Genomic DNA, 12,431 nt, shown 5'->3' on the forward strand with positions numbered 1-12,431 from the left:
TACTCAGAGTAAATGAGGTCACCCTCTCCCTCCAGAGTCAGCACAAGTCTGGGCAAAAGATGATGCCATCGACACTCAGCAGAAAACCGAGACAACAGCATTTGCAAGAAACAGGAAAGAACAGGGCTCAGATTCCATCATCTATATCTAGACAATACAGAACAATGCTGATTACCTATGATGGCCATGACAGTCCAATGAGTATAAGATGTCTAGTGTAGTGTCTGGGACCTACCTTAGAGTTCTTACAGGTAAATAAGAAGGCCTAACTATGTACTGTTTTAATTCTTCTTCCAAAAAGAAAGAACACTTTTGTTTTCTTTTTGTTTATAAAAATAATAAATACTTATGGTAATTGTAGAAAATGTAGAAAATACAGAAAAAGGTAAAGAATGGGAAAATCAACTATAATTCTATTTTCTGATCTTTTATAAATATAGAAACAAAATAGACAAATTTATAAATATATAAATAAAATTCAGATCTTTCATATCATAATATAATTCCATATTAAGACTAGTTGGGGTCTTTCTGCACATATGGTTTTTGTTTCCTGTTTTTCATATATCATATAATGATGTCAACCTAAAGAGGTAAACTGAGGCAAGCTCAAATAACCAGAAATTGACATTTATTTGGGAATAGCAGAGTAATTGCAATTTGGGAAATTCATGCTATAGGAAGCTACGGGTGAGTCTATTGATGGTATAGCAGGGGGGCTGGGATTAAGGGGACTGTATTCATGGACAAGGAATGTAAAGAGGGGTAGTTCGGCCAGAGCCCAAGCGGTAAGTTCATTGGCTTGAGGACAGGGAGGGATTCGTGGTGAGTGTTCGTTGGCCAGGATAAGTCTCTGTCTTTTATAAATCAGACACTTAAGGGAAGTTAGTCTCTTGCTTCTTAAGTTTCGTTCTTCTGAGGGCACATTGTGAGATTCTCCATTTAATATCTTCCAGTTTCAGCTTAGATTGAAATTCTTTCACAGTGGGCTCAAACATATTCTGTATGTCATTGACAATTCTTCATAATATTTTTGCCATCTGAATCCTAGTCCATCACCTGGATGTGCCATAAACCATTTGGCCATTCCCTTGTGAATTTGTGGTGAACACTTGACCCTCTGGGGATTTCATCGAGACGAACTTTCGGGTATGGTATCACAGACTCAAAAGGCAACAGAGCCAAAAGGCTGGGAACAGAGTTAAGGGGCTGCCTCCCACCAGCACTCCCAGGTGGAAATCTGTGACACAAGATATAACGCTCCTTGGCTGTTGCAGGCCAGACCTGCCAACATACAGGATCAAAGTCCTCCAGCTTTCAGATCACCCTAGAGGTGATCTCCTCCCAGATGGTCTTTGTTGTTTTACAGATAAGGAAACTAAGTCTCAAAGCGGCTAAGTCACTTGTAATATTTGGCAATTATTTACCACTTCTCCTGGCACATATACGAGCAAGCCCTTGACAGGCCTCAGAGTGGCACAAATGGGCCACACTCGGCCAGCCCATCACACTCCAGACTTGGGATGTTTTTAGAAATTAAATTACATCATGACACAAAAGATGGAATGATCAGACGACGAGCTTCCCAGCCAGAAGGGAGGCTATGTTCTTCTGGTGCTTGGGAGCCTGAAAGGATACCTCCTTCCCTATCAGCTGACTATACATAAGATAAAATATCTCTCTTCCTACATTTAGAAGAATCATGAGGTTTGGTGGAGTGCCTGGGAACAAAAATAAACCAGAAGGAACACAGCCCATTGGGTCAGAGCGAGTCAGTGAAAAGCACTCTGGGAAAGGCAAAGCGCATTTGTGAGGGAAGCTAGTTTTTTCTTTGTGGAATGGAGACTTAGACTCGGGCATGATGTATGTGATAGACTGTCACTTCCACTATGGGGCCCCTCCCCAAGGACTGTTTTAGGCTCCCTTGCACTGAAGAGATTTGTGAGTAAATGACCTTTTACCCAATGGGAATCTTCCTTCTACAATCCACTAATCTTCTTAGGTGTTAATATTTAGCATTACCTTGTACTACCCAGGTAAATGCAGCTGGCCAGGCTTATCAGCAAAACCTTTTTAAATACCTCCCTTGTTTCTTTCTCCTGCTGGTTTATTGGAGATTTCTGTTCTGGCAAGGAGTCAGTTAGAAGTGACACCCCTTTTTCAGTTATAAGGAACCCTTTAAAAGTCAAAAATTTGACAAAGGGCACAGAAACAGTTTCTCAGAGTTGCACTTTGCCACAACATAATTAGCACACTATTAAAGGCCTGTAATAGATGTACTGGTGAGAAAGGTGATCAGTTCTTCTCAAACTTCAGAGGGCTCAGTTGGTCTGAGGCAAGGCCTGGGTTTCTTCATGTCTCAGATGCTCCCAGGAGATGCTGAGGCTGATGCTGCTCACTTGGAAACCACACTTAGCTAAGAAATGCTATTAAGCAGCGAGGAAGGTGAGGGACAGGCCGAGGACATCTTCCTGCAGCTCAGAGGGGCAGCCAACAACTCTCAGTTTTTCTAGACATTTCCTTGCAACCAAGAGCCTGAGCTTGGGGTCAGATGGGGTTGCATTCTGATCTTTGCTCTCCACCCACTGGCTAGTGTTGGGCAAGTCATTTACCCACTCTGAGGGTGGCTTCTCACTTGTAAAAACTTAAGTGAGGTTAATACTGGCCCCACTGAATTGTCCAGGAGATTGTGTGACACGGTGTATATGATGGCCTAGAAAAGCCTGGCACATTTAGGGCCTCCCTGTTGCAAGGGATAGAATTGAGAAACCTAATGAAGAGCCTGCTGTCTTCAGCTTTTCCATATTCAAATTGAAGACGTGGCTTTGTCTTCACAGGTCCAAAATTAACAAGCAGCAGTGTTGGTGGGTGTGCACCCCATGTTCAGACTGTTTCTCTGCTTTGATGGATACGTTTGAGCCACCCTAGGGCAAAATGAGGTAATGCTTAGGCATGGTAGAGAGAAAGCCTCTCTCTTTAGCCGTCACACCCTCAAATGTTAAGGTGTCTTTCATAGGCTCTTTTTCTATTATTAAATTCATGTGACACCTTTGTCACAGATCTTTCTTAAATGGCAGAAAGTGAAAACATGTCACACTTCTAATGGATTCAAGACCATTTTCTTCTCATACACACTCAAAAGCATTTTCTTTGGGTCCATGTGCCCCACTCGGAAGCTTCTGGCTTTCCAAGACTTCCTAATAAAGTGGCAATACCTGCAACTCCTTTAAAAGGCTTAGTCTATTTGCTTGAACTTTCAAAATTAGTTCAAAGTAACTACAGGCTGCTCTGCTGACGAGCAGAAGATAAACGTACCCAACCTTTTTCTTCTGGGTTTCTGCCCGTTTTGATGGCCAGTTTACACCCACATGTTGTCTAACTTTTACTGATGATTTACCAAGAGAAGCCACCACCAGCAAAACCAGTTGTTTAGTGCCTGAAAACGCCTTTCTGTTGGCCCGATTTTATATGGTGATTGCAACAACCTGATTTCTGGAAGTGAAATTTCTGGCTTTCTCTCTCAAGATACTTGGGAAGAGTTGTAGCAACAGCATGTATGGTTTAATTCATTACTTATATCCCCGGATTTGTTTCTTCTTACTTATAGGACCAATTCATTTAATTAGTGTAAAAAAAAAAACTATGTCTTGAGTGCAGTCATTTTCATTTAGGCAAAATTCTTAACTGTAATTGCTGTAATTTCTAACTTAGATCCAAATTAGGCAGTGGGAGGCATAGGGGATGGAGTTGTTAAGAAAGAAAGGAAATAAATGGAGTAAGGCTGAATAACATCTCAGGTAAATCAGAGATGGTACCCAAATGGTTCAATTTACTAGCTGTGTCCGTGTGGTCACCAACCTGATATATATCTCAGACACCTCCTAATTCAAGTTGAATTAAAGTTTTTACCTTAAAGCTATTTAATGCTTTAGTATATTAAATGTTTTATATTTAGGAAACAAAGATAGGCTAATTAGTTGGGAGGAAACTTTGATGAAGAAAAACTGTGAACAAAAGCAAGAGGCATTTAAATTTGTTTTTCCTCCAGAGACTACACATACTCAATTGATATCGAAGAAATTCGGCACAACAGGAAAAGTGAAGGAAGACATAATTTTACTGACTTAGAGTCCCTTTCTCTGGTTTGAGTGCTCCCAGGTGGTCCTCCAACTTCCAATTTTTAAATGCTCCTCAATATTAACGTGTTAAAGAGTTTTAAGTGTTCATTGTTAACGCTAATTGTTTGACTTGTGTTCTTTGAGCTCTAAGTGTTTACAGTGGTGCTGGATGAGTATATGGCTGGGATGTGATGGAAGACATGTCTAAATTGGGACGTTTATACTAGAATACTGACCCCCTAGTTTCCTTCCAACTTCAAGATTCAGCAAAAGCCTTGGCTTTAGGATGGTCTTGGGTTTTTTATCCCATAGACCTGAGCAGGACTATGGGAGTGCAGCCCTGGATGTGCTGGGGTGTTCTCAGTTCCTTTCATTTTGCTGCCTCTAACCAGAGCTACTGGTCTGAGGCCAGAAGGTGCTTTGACATTCATCATTCCTTTTCATGAAAGGAAGTGGCCATATTTCTACTCAGTGCAAATTCTAAGTCCTTCCCTATTGTTCTCCAGAATCGTGATTTTATGTGACTGGTAACACCAGAACTCCGAGAAGCACATACCTCTACTTGTAAGATTAGGTAAACTATGCAGTTTCACTATTATCTTTCTGACTCATCCTTCATTTGCTACTATCTATGTGTATTGCTTTTCAAAGGATTTGATAGAGAAAAATGTTAGAATAGGTGTTATTAACTCTCTTTTTACTTTAACTTTTCTTATTTTAGTGCATATTTAGTACGGAGTAATTAGAAAATATAGTAAAGACAAAAATAGCATTAGTGCTTAAAGTGGAAGGTTATTTTTGTTATTCTAGTAGAATTTCATGGGCAGTGGGCTGGCAGCGTTCTTCAACATTTCTCTCTGAAGTACCTCAAGAAAAGTTTCAATTCCACTGAGAAGGACTCCTATGAAAATTATTCCTGTTTTAGGCTCCTCTCGGGTAATTTCAGAAAATAAATTACTATAAATCAATAAATTTTTAAAATTTAACTTCTGAAATTTTCAAAAGTATCTAATTCTGGCCCTAAAACCAAACCACTCCAAGAAAATACCCCTCCCCACCCCCCGTTCTATTACTTATTTTAAGATTAATATTAAAATATATACACATGGTAAAAAAAAATGTAAAACAGATATAAAATGAGATATAAAATTCTTCTCCTCCCTCCTCACCTCTAGTCTTTCTCCCCAAAGGGAGTTGATTTCCTCTCTACATTTCTAGAATATAGGGAGCAGAATCAGACAAGGTTCCTGACCTCATAGAGCCTAGTGCCTAGTAGAGGAGCCAATTATTAATAAAACGATCAAACAATTATAACATTGCAGTTGTGGAAAGTGCCTGCCAAGGAAAGATACAAGGTGTTATGAGATCCTTTGGCTGGAGTACCCGTCCAGGGGGTGGGGAGGCTGGAAAGGTTTCCAGAATAAAGTGACACTGGAGCTGAAAACCACACGGGAGAGCAGAATGAGCTAGGTCAAGAGGCACAGTAAGTGGGGTGTGCGTGGGGGAGCAGGGAGCGAAGAGTATTTCGGGAAGGAGAACAGCATGCACAAAGGCCCTGTGGTGGGAGAATGGTCTCTGTAAGAGACCAAAAGGCAGAGTGAGGAGAACAAGGGGAACATGGGCAGAGGTGGGCCAAGCGGTAGGTAGATAGAGGCCAGACCATGAAAAGCCTTGCAAACTGTGTCTAAACTGAGAGCAACAGTGTGACAGATTAGTGCTCGATAGTCACTGTATTCTTTAGTGTACCTCTCTGAACCTCTGAGGCTAGAAAGCTAAAACCTACATCTTCCAGACATCCTTGCAACCAGGGTAATGGATGCAATTTAGGTTCGGCCAATCAAATTCATTTATGTGAGATTTGGAAGGTAGAGATGAGGTAAGACTACATTTAGACTGTTCCTGTAGTTTCTGGTGGTAAGCATGGTCAGGAGCATGGTCTAGGAGGTACTCTTGTGTCCAGAGGTCCAAAGTTTTAAGAAGGTATGGAGCTTTTTTTTTTTTTTTTGGTCCTTGTCATTGCAATTCTAGCAGCATTACTCTTGAGCCAAGTGAAGTAGTAATAATGTTCTCATCCCTGGATTGCATCCAAGGCAGCGTATTATGGGGTACCAGAGTACCAGTGGCAGCTCCTTGTTTCCCGACTTTGTGGTAGAGATGACAACTCTCTTGAGGGCCAGTTCTATCATGTTCCGAGAGTCATTCTAGGGGGCTCAGCCTAGAACCCACTTCCCCTAGCCCTTCCTACTCTTCTGTATTAAATCCTTTTTTGTTCGAAAGAGCTTTAAGTCAGTTTTCTGCAAATGAACCCTTGCAAATATAAATGGAAAGCATTAAAGTTTTGAGGCAAGAGGGTGCTAAGATCAGATGACAGCAGTATAGAAGATGAGTTGGAGGACATCTGAGTAGATGTGGGTAGGCCAATCAGGAAGCTATTGCTCAAGAATGGGATATATATATATATATAAATAATATAATCAAAAGGAAGAGTATCTAAATTTAGCAGCAAGAATACAGGCTTCCATGGATGTCTCTAAGAAGGGTCAAGGCTGAGCACTGTTATGAGAATGTCCAGCTATGGGTCTGCCTACCAGTGATCAGAGATCATTTTAGTGTCCAGTGAGACAGGTGAGTAATCAGTGAGACTAATTCTACTGAGAAGCTCCAGAATTAGTGGCTGGTGGAAGGAAGAGAGATAAAGGCAATCTTTTTATAAAAATAACTTTATTAAGGTCAAATTTACATACCATAAATTTTATTCACTTTAAGTATACAATTCAGTGATTTTTAGTAAATTTACTAAGTTGTTCTATCATCTCCAGAATCCAGTTGTAGAACATTTCTATCGCCCTAATGAGATCGCTCTTAGAAGACAGTCCTTTTTTCAGTTTTAACTGTTATTTTATTTTTATTTTTAAATATTTATTTATTTAAATTAGTTTCAAGTATACAGTACATTGATTAGACATCTACATAGTTCATAAAACAATCCCCCAATTGCTACCTTCCTCCCTCCACCTAGCCATTATTTTAATGCTAATGGCATTACCTCTGCCACGCTCCCCATCCCCGTGACCAACTATCAACTATTAATTTGTAGTTCTTTAATCCTTCACCCCTTTCTCCCAACCCCCTAACCCCCATCCCCTCTGTCCATCACCAAATTGTCCACTGTATTTGTGAGTCTGTTTTTGATTAGTTTTTTTATTTTTGTTCCTTAGATTCCACATAGAAGTGAAATCATATGGTATTTATCTTTGTCTGACTTATTTCATTCAGCATAATAACCTCTAGGTCCATCCATGTCATTGCAAATGGTCATTTTTAACTTTTATTTTGAAATAATTTTACTTACAGAAAAATCGAAATAGTAGAGAACTTCTATACACTTTTTAACTATGTTCACCAACTATTAACATTTGTTTCATTTGCTTTCCCTCTTTCTATGCACATATATAGCTATGAAATATACATTGGTTATTATTACTATATTATTACTACTAGTAGTAATAGTTTTGATAAACCATTTGAGAGTAAATTGCCAACATTATGCAGCTTTCCTCCTAAAAACTTCAGCGTGTAGTTCCCAGGAACAAGGACATTCTCTCAAATAACCACAGTATAACAATCAAATTCCAGAAACGTAACATTGAAACAATATTGTCTTACATGCAGCACATATTCAGATTTTTCAAATTGCCCTATCATGTCCTTTGCAGTAATCTTCTCCTCTCTTTCATGATCACGTCCATGATCATACACTTTAGCCTCTTTTAATCTGCAACATTTCTTCATCCTTTTCTCTTTTTTAAAAATCTTTCCTGACCATAACACTTTTGAAAAACACAAATTAGTTAGGGTTTTCTTTTGTCATCAAAAAGAAGACTGTCTACTTTCAATCTGTCTATTGCCTAAATTTTCCCATTTTCAAGACTGTATATGTACCCAAATCATGGTAATTTTCTATTTCCTATAGAGAGCTATTTATTTCCCAAGTACCTAATCTGTATTGGGCACTATGCCGGGTGCTGGAGGCTGCGAACAAGACAAACAAATAGTGGTTGTTACAAGATGTTAATATAGAATATTATTTGAATCTTCTGGTTACAAGAAAAAGAAAGCTACTATAGCAAATGTAAGCAAAAATGGGAACTTATTGGAAAACTACTACTGAAAGAGTTAAGTATCGAAACCTTGGATAGAGCAGGGCCTGGTGTCCACGGACCTCCCCTTAGGGTGATGATGGCATTATGGTGACTCAACCTCTGTTCAAGTTTTACATTTCTAGGGAGAGAACCTGATCGGCCCAGCTTGAGTGAGGTGTCGATCCCCAGTCCAATCAACTATAGCCAAAATGGCAGTTTCGAATAGCTCAAACATGGCCAAGAAGTTATCTGCCCTGACATATTTGAGTCTTCCTAGAAACTGGGAGATTTTGTGAATGGAGCAGAAACTCTAGTTTAGTTTTTCTATTATATATAGTCCTAACACTTAAATATGCTCAGGGTTAATAATCAAAATATTTAACAATTGCCATGACACAGGGCCTGACTAGTCACAGCAAATCCTGTAGGCTCCTCTCCCCTCAAGCCAGCAGCTTCTGAGAAGACCCCTGCTGGGCCAGACCTTAACCCTCTAGTTACTAGATCGTAGGGAGATATGGGACATCCTATGGGAGGGGCCAGAGTAGCCTTGAAGAAGTAGGGCTTTGGGGAATTTTCCTAGAAGGTCAGGTGCCCTAGAAGCAGACTCTGAGATGCATTTTCATATGGAAGTGTTCCTAGGAAATGTTCCTAGGGAAGTAGTAGACAAAGCAGAACAGGGAAGGAGAGGAAACCCAGCAAGGATACCATATTAGTTGTGTTCTCCAGAGAAACAGAACCAGTGGGGTATTGATAGATGACGGACAGACGGACGGACAGATGGACGGATGGATGGATAGATGGATAGGTAGGTAGGTAGATAGATAGATAGATAGATAGATAGATAGATAGATAGGATTGACTCACATTATTATGAGGGCTGAGAAGTGCTATTATCGGCTGTCTGCAAGCAGGAGATCCAGGAAAGCCAATAATGTAGTTCTAATCCAAGTCAGAAGACCTGAGAACCAAGAGAATGAATGGTGTGAGTTCTAGTCAAAGTCTGAAGGTCTGAGAACCAGAAGCATTGATGGCATTAGTCCCGGTCCATGGACCAGAGAAGGTGGATGCCTTAGCTCAACCAATGAGACAGAGAAATTGAATTTTCCCTTTCTCCATCTTTTTGTTCTATTTGAGCCCTTGGCAAATTGGCTGGTGTCCAGCCACATTGGGCAGGGCCCTCTGCTTTACTCAGTCTACCTATTCAAATGTGAATCTCATCTGGAAATTCCCTTCCAGACATAGCCAGAATAGTATTTAACCAAATATCGGGTACCCTGTGTCTCAGTCAAGTTGACACGTAGAGTCTCACAGAGGGTAACTTCGGCCTGATCCGACAGAAGAGCTCTGGCGTGTAAGCTATGCTGCAGATTTCTCCCATCCAGAGGCAAGGGAGCTGGGGTGTCATCTCCCAGCACCTCTTAGTCACTGTTTAAAGGCCTCAGTGGGCAAGGATATAATTTCTTAAGTGCTTCCAGCTCTCTGTGCCTGCATTTGAGCAGCTGCTGAAGAGCTGCAAGTATTGATTATTGGAGGTAAAACCACCAAGAAAATGGGGTGGCACAAGGAACATTGTTATCGTCTATACTGGTGGAATTGGGGCAGTGGCTGCTCACCAACTGGTTCAGAAGTATTTCAACATTTTAACAGTCAATACAGCCAAACCAGTATGTGTTAGCTCTGAATATGTTGCATTGAAGGGTGTGGCAACCAGAGAGTGACAGTCTGAGTAGTAATCCATTTTGTTCAGCCAACTCACTGGATGTCAGCAGAAAGTCACAGTTACCTAAGGCATTAGTTTCCATAACTATAAAATAAAAGATTTGAGGTAGATGATTTCACCTCTAATCTTCTATAATTTCTCCCCTAATAACATTAAGAATGTCTTTATTGTGTCTAGATTGTACCTAGACTTTCAGATTCAGAAGTTAATAATACACATAGTAGACAATTGGCTTTTTTTCTTTGTTTCTGGAACCTAACCTCACCCTCCTATTTATTGGTCTTTATTGGGCAATGCCCCACATGTGTGGTCTTGGTGGAAAGTAGCGACAGCTTCCTAAAGGGAAGACCCTCCCTGGTCACCCAACACAGACAGAGGGGCTGCACATTCTGGATCAATGAGGTGTTCTCTCCTAGCGTTTGAGATTTGGAGTGACCGACACTTGCAAGTAGAGATGATTTGGAGGTCATGTCTTACAGGCAGTAGTATCTTGCTGTCTATACCCTTCTAGAGTGTGGCTTCCACTGGGGTTCCAACACACGGCCCCGTGGAGTCTCTTAGGTTTTCAATGCCTGGCCATACTGACTTGATTCCCCTAACATCCTTCTCTTGTAGTTACTAGAGGAGTTAGTTTCTGCTTAGTTAGTTTCCACAGTTTGCAGCCAAGAACACTGACTGATAAAATACAACAAGCTCACACTGTAAATAATATATTTAACAACTTCAACAAGCCTTAGATAGTGGGCCACTTGTAGATCCTATTTTTACTCCAGTATTGTTAGTCAAGAGTTACTTACATGTCTCTTTCTATCTCTTGAGAGTAAATATCTTGAAGGCTGGGACTGTGGACTTTTCCACTGGTGTAGACTTGTGTCTAGCAGAGACCCTTACGCAAATTAGGCTTTCACTAATGAGTAAATGAATAAAAAGTAACACCATGGTACAGACAAAAAGAAAATGCAAATTTAGCATGCAATTTTTTTTTCCAAAACTCTATTCTGAGATTTTATATATAAGTACCCAAACTGACAACTATGTTGCTGGAAGATTTCTTCCCCCCCCCCCCCAAATATTGACGAAAATACTCTTTTACGTACTGTTTCTTTGTCTAGCTTTTTAATCCCATAATAGTTTGTCTACCTATGTGCAGTGACCTTGCTTCTAGGTGTAAGGGTGAATTTCCTATGACTATTGTAGGTGACGTTTATGTGCATTTTTTTCTTTAGCTCCTTGTAGGTTAAATGTTTTAATGACCATAAAATCAGAATTCTAAGCGGCTAAAAATCAGCACCTTGAGTGGTCATCCATCCATCCCCACTTTTACAGGATCTAACAAAACCATCCCAAATAGATGAAAACCTATTTGCTTTGAAGACACAGAACAAAGAAACTGTGAAAGAAAAATAGCAAAATGTGTACCAAACAAGACAGAGGATTCTGCTTATATATTTTTTAAATCATAAAATATGAATTCATTATTATCTTATGATCTCTTGAGTTAAAAATTCAGGCACTTGATTATTCTATAAAATCAAAATGATGGCATTCTTAGAGAGAAAGTTGCTTGGTAACTCATGCCAGAAAGTGGTCTTTAGATTCCTGTTGAATTCATTTCCTTCACTGCAATGAAAAAACTGAACAATTTTGGGGATAAAATTCCACTCATAAGAAGAATGTTTTCCTCCAGAAGATATTTTTATTAGGAAGTAGAGCTGTATTCATGCAATTGAAGTTCTCTATTTTCAGGATTGTTGCATGAACATATAGGATAAGAAATGGAAAAAATGCATAAACATATAAAAGGAAAAGTGCCAACTGAGAGGAAATTTTAGATTGAGATGTATAGTTTTGAGGCTGAACACCAGACACCAGCTTCCTAATTGGAGAAACTAATTAATGTCTCACATAAGATTAAAATGTAGATTAGCCAGATGAGAGATGCTTTGTAAACTCCTGCCTTTTCGTTGAAGAGGCGAATTGTCCAGGTAGGCTCTTAAACCTCAGAAGCCGTGAATTCTTCTGAATTAGTAATCTAGCCACAGATCCTTTTTCTTGACATTTAGACAAAAGAAAGTAAGACAACTGTACTATGTGTGATTCTTTAGGTTATAAGCAGGAGAACTTGACTGAGAGACCTTACACGAAAAGGAAATTACTGGAAGGACTTGGAGCATTGACAGAAGGCCAACCAAATACCTTGGAAGTGGACAGAAACCAAGGTATTGGAAGGTAAGAGGCAGAGACCACAGAAAGGTCAAGAAGGAGAAACAAGCTACCCAGGAGACCGTGATGAAATAAATGAAAGTGAGCCATTCTATCTGAATTACTCACTCAACAGTCATAATCCCTGGAGAGAATGTCAAATTGGCAGAGTTTAGGTCACAAGCCTGAGTCTGTTGTACCAAGGACGTGAGAGGAAATGTCTAGTGGAAGGAGCTTCCACAGCCCCCT

The 12,431-nt window shown here is 40.0% G+C and overlaps 1 pseudogene; it reads left to right on the forward strand.

The window, feature by feature from the left end:
* Positions 1-12,431, forward strand: part of LOC107508782 — a 44,097-nt pseudogene that overhangs the window by 12,760 nt on the left and 18,906 nt on the right.

The sequence above is a fragment of the Rousettus aegyptiacus genome, unplaced genomic scaffold (genome assembly GCF_014176215.1).
Source record: "Rousettus aegyptiacus isolate mRouAeg1 unplaced genomic scaffold, mRouAeg1.p scaffold_m13_p_4, whole genome shotgun sequence".
In the NCBI taxonomy this organism is placed as follows: Eukaryota; Metazoa; Chordata; class Mammalia; order Chiroptera; family Pteropodidae; genus Rousettus; species Rousettus aegyptiacus.